This window comes from Triticum aestivum, chromosome 3B (assembly GCF_018294505.1).
Source record: "Triticum aestivum cultivar Chinese Spring chromosome 3B, IWGSC CS RefSeq v2.1, whole genome shotgun sequence".
NCBI classification, from domain to species: Eukaryota; Viridiplantae; Streptophyta; class Magnoliopsida; order Poales; family Poaceae; genus Triticum; species Triticum aestivum.
Window position 1 is genome coordinate 389416520 of NC_057801.1, and position 7581 is coordinate 389424100.

The following is a 7581-nucleotide window of genomic DNA, read 5'->3' on the forward strand; positions in this document are numbered from 1 at the left end:
GACGGACCTATATAGCATCTACTGCGACTTATAGCAAGACTGATGAATATATAAGGATGATTAATTGTCTTACATAATTAGAAAGATAACTAAAAAAGCCACATGCGGCTACGCCCGAAATACACAAGGGCAAAAGAAGAAGGAAGACAAGGATCTAGCTCCCTGATCTCTACTTTCTTGATGCATTGCTGCAGGCCGCGGGAACTAGTCTCCGCAGTGAGCGGCGATGAGCTCTTTCGTGTCCTCAAGACGCTTCTTGAGAACATCGACGAATTCCTCCACCAGCCTTTGGCGCTTGTTGCGGAGCATGTCATTCTCTTCCATAAGTTTCTTGACGATGACATCGGTCCTCTTCAACAAGGCACTGGTCTCCTCCTGCTGGTTTGCACTTCGGACGATCTTCGCCCTCAGCAGGTCGTGCTCGGCCTGGAGCCTCTCATTGCCCTCCCTTAGTTGCCGGATGACGCTGGTAGCCTGTTCCAACGAGGCTTTCATGTCGTCCTGCAACCTCGCCCAGCCGGAGATCTGATCCATCTGGCTATGGACGATCACATGCATGCGCCTGTAACAGTCGTCGCCTGCCCGCGAGAAATTTTCCCAGGCCGCCGCGGCGCGGCGGGACATCTCTGCTGCATTCACGGCGCGGCGGGACATCTCTGCTGCATCGACGGTGCGGCGGGACCTCTGTGCTGCTACTTCCATGCGGCGGGACATGTCGGCTGCTCTTGCAGCGAGGCGGGACATCTCTCGTGCTTCCGCTTCCATGCCCGCCTCTCCCTGGTGGCAATCTCTCGATCCAGAACTCACGCTGGCCATGGCAGACGCAAGGGAAGGATGCTGAATGACTTGTTTGTTTTTGTGGATGAGGAATTGAGGAGGAATGTGCAGTCATCTTGGCATACTAGTATTTATAACCGAGTACTAATATGCTCCTAAGTGGGAAACCGTTTAGGTTGTGATCGGTATGAACAAGTTTGCAATTCAATATAGCGTGGTACTAATACGCTGCTAAGTGGGAAACCGTTTAGGTTGTGATCAGTGTGAACGCGTGGAGTAATTTGGAATGTGACGAGACACAAGCTCAAAATTTATTGACGGTTCTTGTTTCGAAGTGCGACACTATTCCTGGATGGAGTAGTTCTTTTTCTACTCCCTCCTTTCCGGTTTATAGGGCTTATCTCAAAATTTTAGTTTTTCCATTTTATAAGGTTCAATTTGGTTGTTCCCCATCACATGTTCAGATTCCAAGATGCATTAAATTATTGCATGCAAGTATTAAGAGAAAATTGACCAATGAATGTACTTTATGCATGCATGCATTGCAATTAATGCATTGATAAACAAATTTTTTGAGAAAAACAAGAGCATTAATTAGGTGCTTTTGCAAACTACAAAAAATATTCCACCACTCACCATCTTGGTTGGTGAGATTTTTGAATTAAGCCCTATAAACTAGAAAGGAGGGAGTACTGCTGTGTACGTGCAATAACTGGCACCGTCGTATACATATCTTACGGTTAATGGGGCGTTCGACAGGAATAGCCGCGTGGCGAGCTCTAGGCTAGTCTTTTTTTCAGACGCATTAAACCTATCTCTCAGGACTTCTCGCACGCACCATCATGCCACCCACAAAAACTTGTACTCTGAGTTTAGTACATTATACAGGAAGAGAAGAGGTGCACGCACGCACTCGTCCTCTCACACACGCGTCTGTTTTTTCTCGAAAAGGAGGATGATGACCCCCGGCCTCTGCATCTGGGAGTCACACACGCATCTGTAGCTACGAATTGTAGTGTTCTCAACCATCCGATTGGCTCTATCATGGATGTACCTATATACTAAAACATGTCTAGATACATCTATATTTTGACAAATGGAAGGCATGTATTGTGGAACGGAGGGAGTGCTTGTCATCAAAATGGATAAAAAGGGACGTATCTAGAACTAAAATACGTCTACATACATCTCCTTTTATCCATTTTGATGACAAGTAGTACTTCTTACCCAAAGGAATTTTATATCCAACAGACACAAAATATTCGTTCGACTGTTGGAAATTACTGATCTGATGTCGAAGTAATTGCTGCATCGCCACCAAAACCCACCATTTCTTAAGCTAAAGTAGACCAAGGTAATCCCTATATTAGCATATTACTAAGATAAACAGAAGGCACTGTAGAAACATTTAGGATGTGAGCTTGTCAATCTGAATGTGGAGGAACACCAGCTTAGCCCCGGCCAGCAGCTTGGGCGGAACTATGAAGAAGGTCAACTCCTGCACGTCGACGTCGCCGGGATCCTTGCTGCTTGTCACCTCCATTTCCACCTTGACGGCGTCGGTCGTGCCTTTGGGCTCCCCCGGCGGGCCATTGGCCCACAGCTTGGCCACGTAGTGCGGCAGTGGGGACGCCCCTGCTCTGATGCAAACGACCGACACAGCGATAGGCGCGCCGATGTCGAGCACGCCGCCGACCAAGAAAAACACGCGGCCGTCCTCCTCCGCGAACAGCAAGAGCCGTGACTCCAACAGTGGAACTTGCAGCTGGAGCACCTTGCCGTACTAGATCCTGTGCACGGGCATGGGATGTGCGGTGCTGATGTGGTGGTAGAGTGCCAGCGACGGACCTTCGTAGCCGCAGACGGGCACTAGGCATTTGCAGGGCACGATCGGACACATGCTCTGGTGATCAGCGAGCTTGTGGTAAGTGACGTAGAGCCCACAGCCTTCGTGCAGGCACTCCACCCTCACCGACGAAAGGACGGAGTCCACCGCCGTGTTCCGCGCGTCGAAGCCACCGCCGTGCTCGCACTTCTGGCACTGCCGCTGGTTCTTGGGGCGCTCGACGCGGCAGTCCACGCAGGCCAGGTGCCCTCCCTTGCACTGCATAAATCAATCGAACAACACATCAATCAAGAAACCTGCACCTTGCTCAATAAGCCGAACGGACGAGGTGTATTCGAACCTCATACACTGGAGGCGTCAAGGGGCGGAGGCACAAGGGGCAGTGGAGCACGGTGAGGTCCATCAAGACCTTAGAGAGCTCCATCGTCGGGTCCTGTTCGGTCTGCATGATCTCGCCCTCCTCGTGCACAACCATCTCTCGACTTGGGCCGGGGCATTACAAAGCTTTACCGTCACATATTTTATACTACTTCAAGGTGCATTAAAGCAACACATGCAAGTATCAAAAGGAGAGTCACGGCATGCAGGCCTGCGTTGTAATTAATGCATCGGTAAACGCAAATTATTGAAATATATCGAGTGCAGTGCTTTGATGTGTCGCGTCAACTCGTACATCAACGAGAAGTTTGATTATCCTCTCCCTCGCGGACTTAACTGCACCTGCCTTTGGCTGTATGATAGGTTGGCCACACACCTGTCGAGCCCACCTGTCATACACGCAAAGGCAGGAGCGTCCCTCCCTCGCCCATGAGCGTGGTGGCTGGTAAGACTAGGAGAAGCTTTCTCTACACGCTCTCCCTCCCACACGCGGTGGACATGCAGCAGTTCAATCGGTGTCAGATGGCCAGAAGCGTACTGTAGTACTCCTCCAGTGCAGTAGTACTCCATCATTGTTCGACTTCCCGAAGAGGCAAGAGCCGAGCGCAGCCCGGACGCTCGTGTGGCAGTTTCATATGTAGAGTAGTCTAGGATAGTGTGTACCGTTCCTGTAAGCTTAAAATCATTGGCGTCGGCTCCATGCTATGTGGCCGTCTCGAAGTTTTTTTAAAAAGTTAAAATAGTCTTCTGGCCCTACCTGTCACCCTAGTGATTGTAGTTTGCACGTTCATCTGGTCAAGACAGGAATATATATTTTAATTTGTTTTTTTCGAAAAGGGGGGACTCCCCGGCCTCTGCATCAGAATGATGCATACGGCCACATATATTTTAATTTGTGGTGGGTAAATGTTAGAGGTTGCAGCAAATATATTGTACACTGCGGGTCTTTCAGCCAAGTTTAGAGGCAAGCATGTGGGGCCAGTGCTATGATGTGTCGCATCAACTCGTACAACAAGGAGAAGATTGATTTTACCACTACACGCCTTCTCCCTCGCCCATGCGCGCGGTTGCTCGCAAACAAGGACATGCTTTTGCTTAGTAGTACTTCTACAACAAGCTATATGTCCCGCTCGCGATGGACGGACAAGCAGCAGTGGATTCAACACTGTAGAAGCAGCAGTAGTAACATCATTGTTCGTCTTCTCGAAGAGGCAAAGAGCCAAGCACGAACCGAATGTTGCAGTTGCGAACATTGGAGCACGCATATAGCCAGGCTCTTGCATGAGACAAAATTGCTATGTGAGCCCACTATTGTACTAGTACATACAACTACTTGCTAGTATAGCCCTGTAAACCAAAAAGGAGTATTTGCCCTTCTAGAGATTTCAACAAGTGACTAGACTACACCGAGATGGAGTACATATGGAGCAAAATGAGTGAATTTGCACCGTAAATAAATACGCACTAGTTCTGTCGTTTGCCTCTCCGAGGTGCACAATATTGAGTATACTGACTAGTCTCTTTTTGACACACATTTACGTTTTTTGTGACACGGTACAGACGCAAGCGCTCATATACACGCGCATACACTCAGCCCTATGAACGCACACACGCACGGCACTATCATCTTGAAATTTACGAAGTCACCATAGGCACTTCGTCGTCGACGGGTCCATAGGTGCTTGAATGCCAAGGAGGGAGAGGGTAGCGGTTCCCGAGACATTGAACGGTCAATGATGGATCCTCAATTACATGTAGAGGGAATTAATTGGAGAAGCAGAATAGAGCCAGCACGATGTGAATGCAACAGAGTTTGGACTCTCATATGATAAAGGCGCCCCACCACTCCAATCCATCTACTCCCAAGTCTCTGCACAACACTGCTCACTCCAATCCAAGACCAAGTGACCAGAAGCCACAAGCACCTATGGAGGCGATGGACGCGAGCGGCAATTGGCTGTGCCAAATCATCCAAGGCGCCAGCCTTTTGCCCCGCACCGCGCAGCGTTTCCCGACGGTGCTGGCGACCGCCGGCATCGTAGCCCTCGCCGACAGTGGCTTCACCTCTTGCATGGATGACATGATGGTCAACTCCATCCGCAAGTTCACCGCCGTCAAGAAGCGCGCGGACGACCTTTCCGTACGGCTCCAGCCTGTGCGCCCAGGCTCCTCATTGCCTGCCACCCTCATCGGCCTCCATGGTGACGAACTCTTTCAAGCCCTGGTGGCCCTGCAGGTGCCAGAGGTCGCGACGAAGAATGTGCACCTCGAGGCCGCGCTCGCCGTGCAGCGCCTCGCCATGCAAGAAACCGTCGACCTACACATCCACGTCTACGAGGAAATCGTCTACATAGGCCACTACAAGGCAAGTGAGGACAGAAAGACGTTGGCCTTCTTCTAGCGGCTGGAATTTTTGGACGCCATTGTTCAGAAGCACGTCGACCTGGCCACAAAAGCCGCTGCTACTTAGGCGCCGTTCGGTGGGCCGGCGCCCTGAGTCGAGGAGGTGGACGTCGTCGATGGATGCATCTCTTCTTCTTGCCTCCTGTAACCAGCACTGCATCGCCTCATGGCCTTAATGTTTTATTAGTATAGTACTCCCTCCGTTCCCAAATATAAGTCTTTCTAAAGATTCCAGCAAGTGACTACTACATATGGAGCAAAATGAGTGAATCTACAATCTAAACTATGTCTACATACATCTGTATGTTGTATTCCATTTGAAATAGTATCTAAAAAGGCTTATATTTAGGAACGGAGGGAGTATATGGCATTTTTATTTCAGTCGTAACGTTTTCACTGTGAGGTGGGGCCGCAGTTGAGCAAACCCACCCCGCCCATCGGGCGTCGGCCGAGTTTAGAATTAGAAGAGAGAAACGAGGGAGGAGAGCTAGCTGTAGCACAGATGCTGTTGTCAGATGGGACTCGTGTATATAGAACAGGAGTACTGAGAACTCGTGCCTCTTTTTTTGAGGGAAAAATTAGTCATATGTCTAGTACCACTAGTTGGGTGCGTGCGACCTATAGCTGTCATCACTTTAGGTCTCCTTTTCAAACTGCAGCTATGCTTCACAGTACATATTTTTCACACATTTATCCTCCTATATGTACTCCTAGGCTATTTCCACGTGCTCCCATTCGCCGACATGTGGGACATAGAGCATCTGGGTCGTAGTGCATGCACGACTCGGAGCATATGCCAGGGTACTTTACATTTCAGACCTCACGAATTACATGCAAACCCCCCGCAGAAGAATAAATAAATGAATGAATTACTACACGAAACCGGATTATTTTCGTAGAAAGCGGAGCACGTTCATTAAATTTTGGACATAACACATTTATCAAAAATGTCCGGACCTAAACCAGTCTAAGGGCCTCTTTGATTTTTCCCGCAAAAAAGGGCCTCTTTGATTCGCAGGATAATGAAAACACATGAATGGGGAAAGTATGATGGCGATGAACCGAGACGAGGAGAACTCTAACTCAGTTAGAGGTTAGAGTTAGATTCTAACCCTGAACTAACTCTAAGGCTCTGTTTGGATCCATGGGTTAGAGTTAGTTTGGGTTAGTTTGGACTCAACTAACCCAAAAAGATCCAAACAGGAGGGTTAGTTTGGTTAGATGCATCTATCCCATCCAAAAAAACTAACCCATCCAAGAGGTGCTTATTTGGGTTAGTTCTTCTCAGGACCACTAAAAACACTTTTTTCTCTCGCTCTCCCTGCAGCAGATCCCTCCCCACTTCCTCGAAGCTTCTCGTCCTCTCCCTCCCTCCCTCTCGCACTGCCCGTGAAGGTGCCTCGCCGTATCTGTGCTCCATCTAACCCTGCCATCCAAACACCTCTTTACTTAGAGTTAGTTCAGGGTTAGAATCTACTCTAACCTCTAACTGAGTTAGAGTATCCAAACAGGGCCTAAACCAAAGAGGTGTATCGATGGCAGGGTTAGATTGACAATAAAGGCTCTTTCTCAATCATTTGACTACTTTGGACCCTATTTCCTGCCGGATTTGGTGTGGCCGGCTCTTCTGTGGCCTCCTCCCGCTAACAATTGACATAAACGAACCATATTTACAAATCAATCATGCAAAACATGATAATTTTTACTTTGTCCATACAAATGAGATATCCCACTTAAACATACAAGTCGTCAATCAAGCTTCACAAAAAAACACTTCATGAAACAAAGCATGAGCTAACTCATCACGGAAGTCATTCACGATAGGGAGGGAGCCCGGAGCGCGAAGGAGGAGCTCGCCATCATCGCTCTAGAGAAAGGCTCTGTAGAGCCCAAGCCCCGGGAACCCCTCTGACGCTGGCCCTTGCAAGTTGAGGTCGACACCGGCATGGGTAGCAGGGCCGCTTGCCTCCAACTGGGAACTTAATCTTTGGTCCTCTAGAAATAATGCAAGCCTGTAATTAAAATACCTAGAAAGGTGAACTAGATCTTTGGGCCTCTAGAAATAATGCAAACCTGAAACTAAAATACCTAGAAAGGTGAACTGAATATTTGGGCCTCTAGAAATAATGCAAGCCTGAAATTGAAATACCTAGAAAGGTGAGCTGAATCTTTGGGCC

The 7581-nt window shown here is 48.7% G+C and overlaps 1 pseudogene; it reads right to left on the minus strand.

The window, feature by feature from the left end:
- Positions 1-2185: 2185 nt before the first annotated feature.
- On the minus strand, positions 2186-6912 carry LOC123065414 (E3 ubiquitin-protein ligase SINA-like 3; annotated as a pseudogene).
- Between the last annotated feature and the right edge of the window lie 669 nt (positions 6913-7581).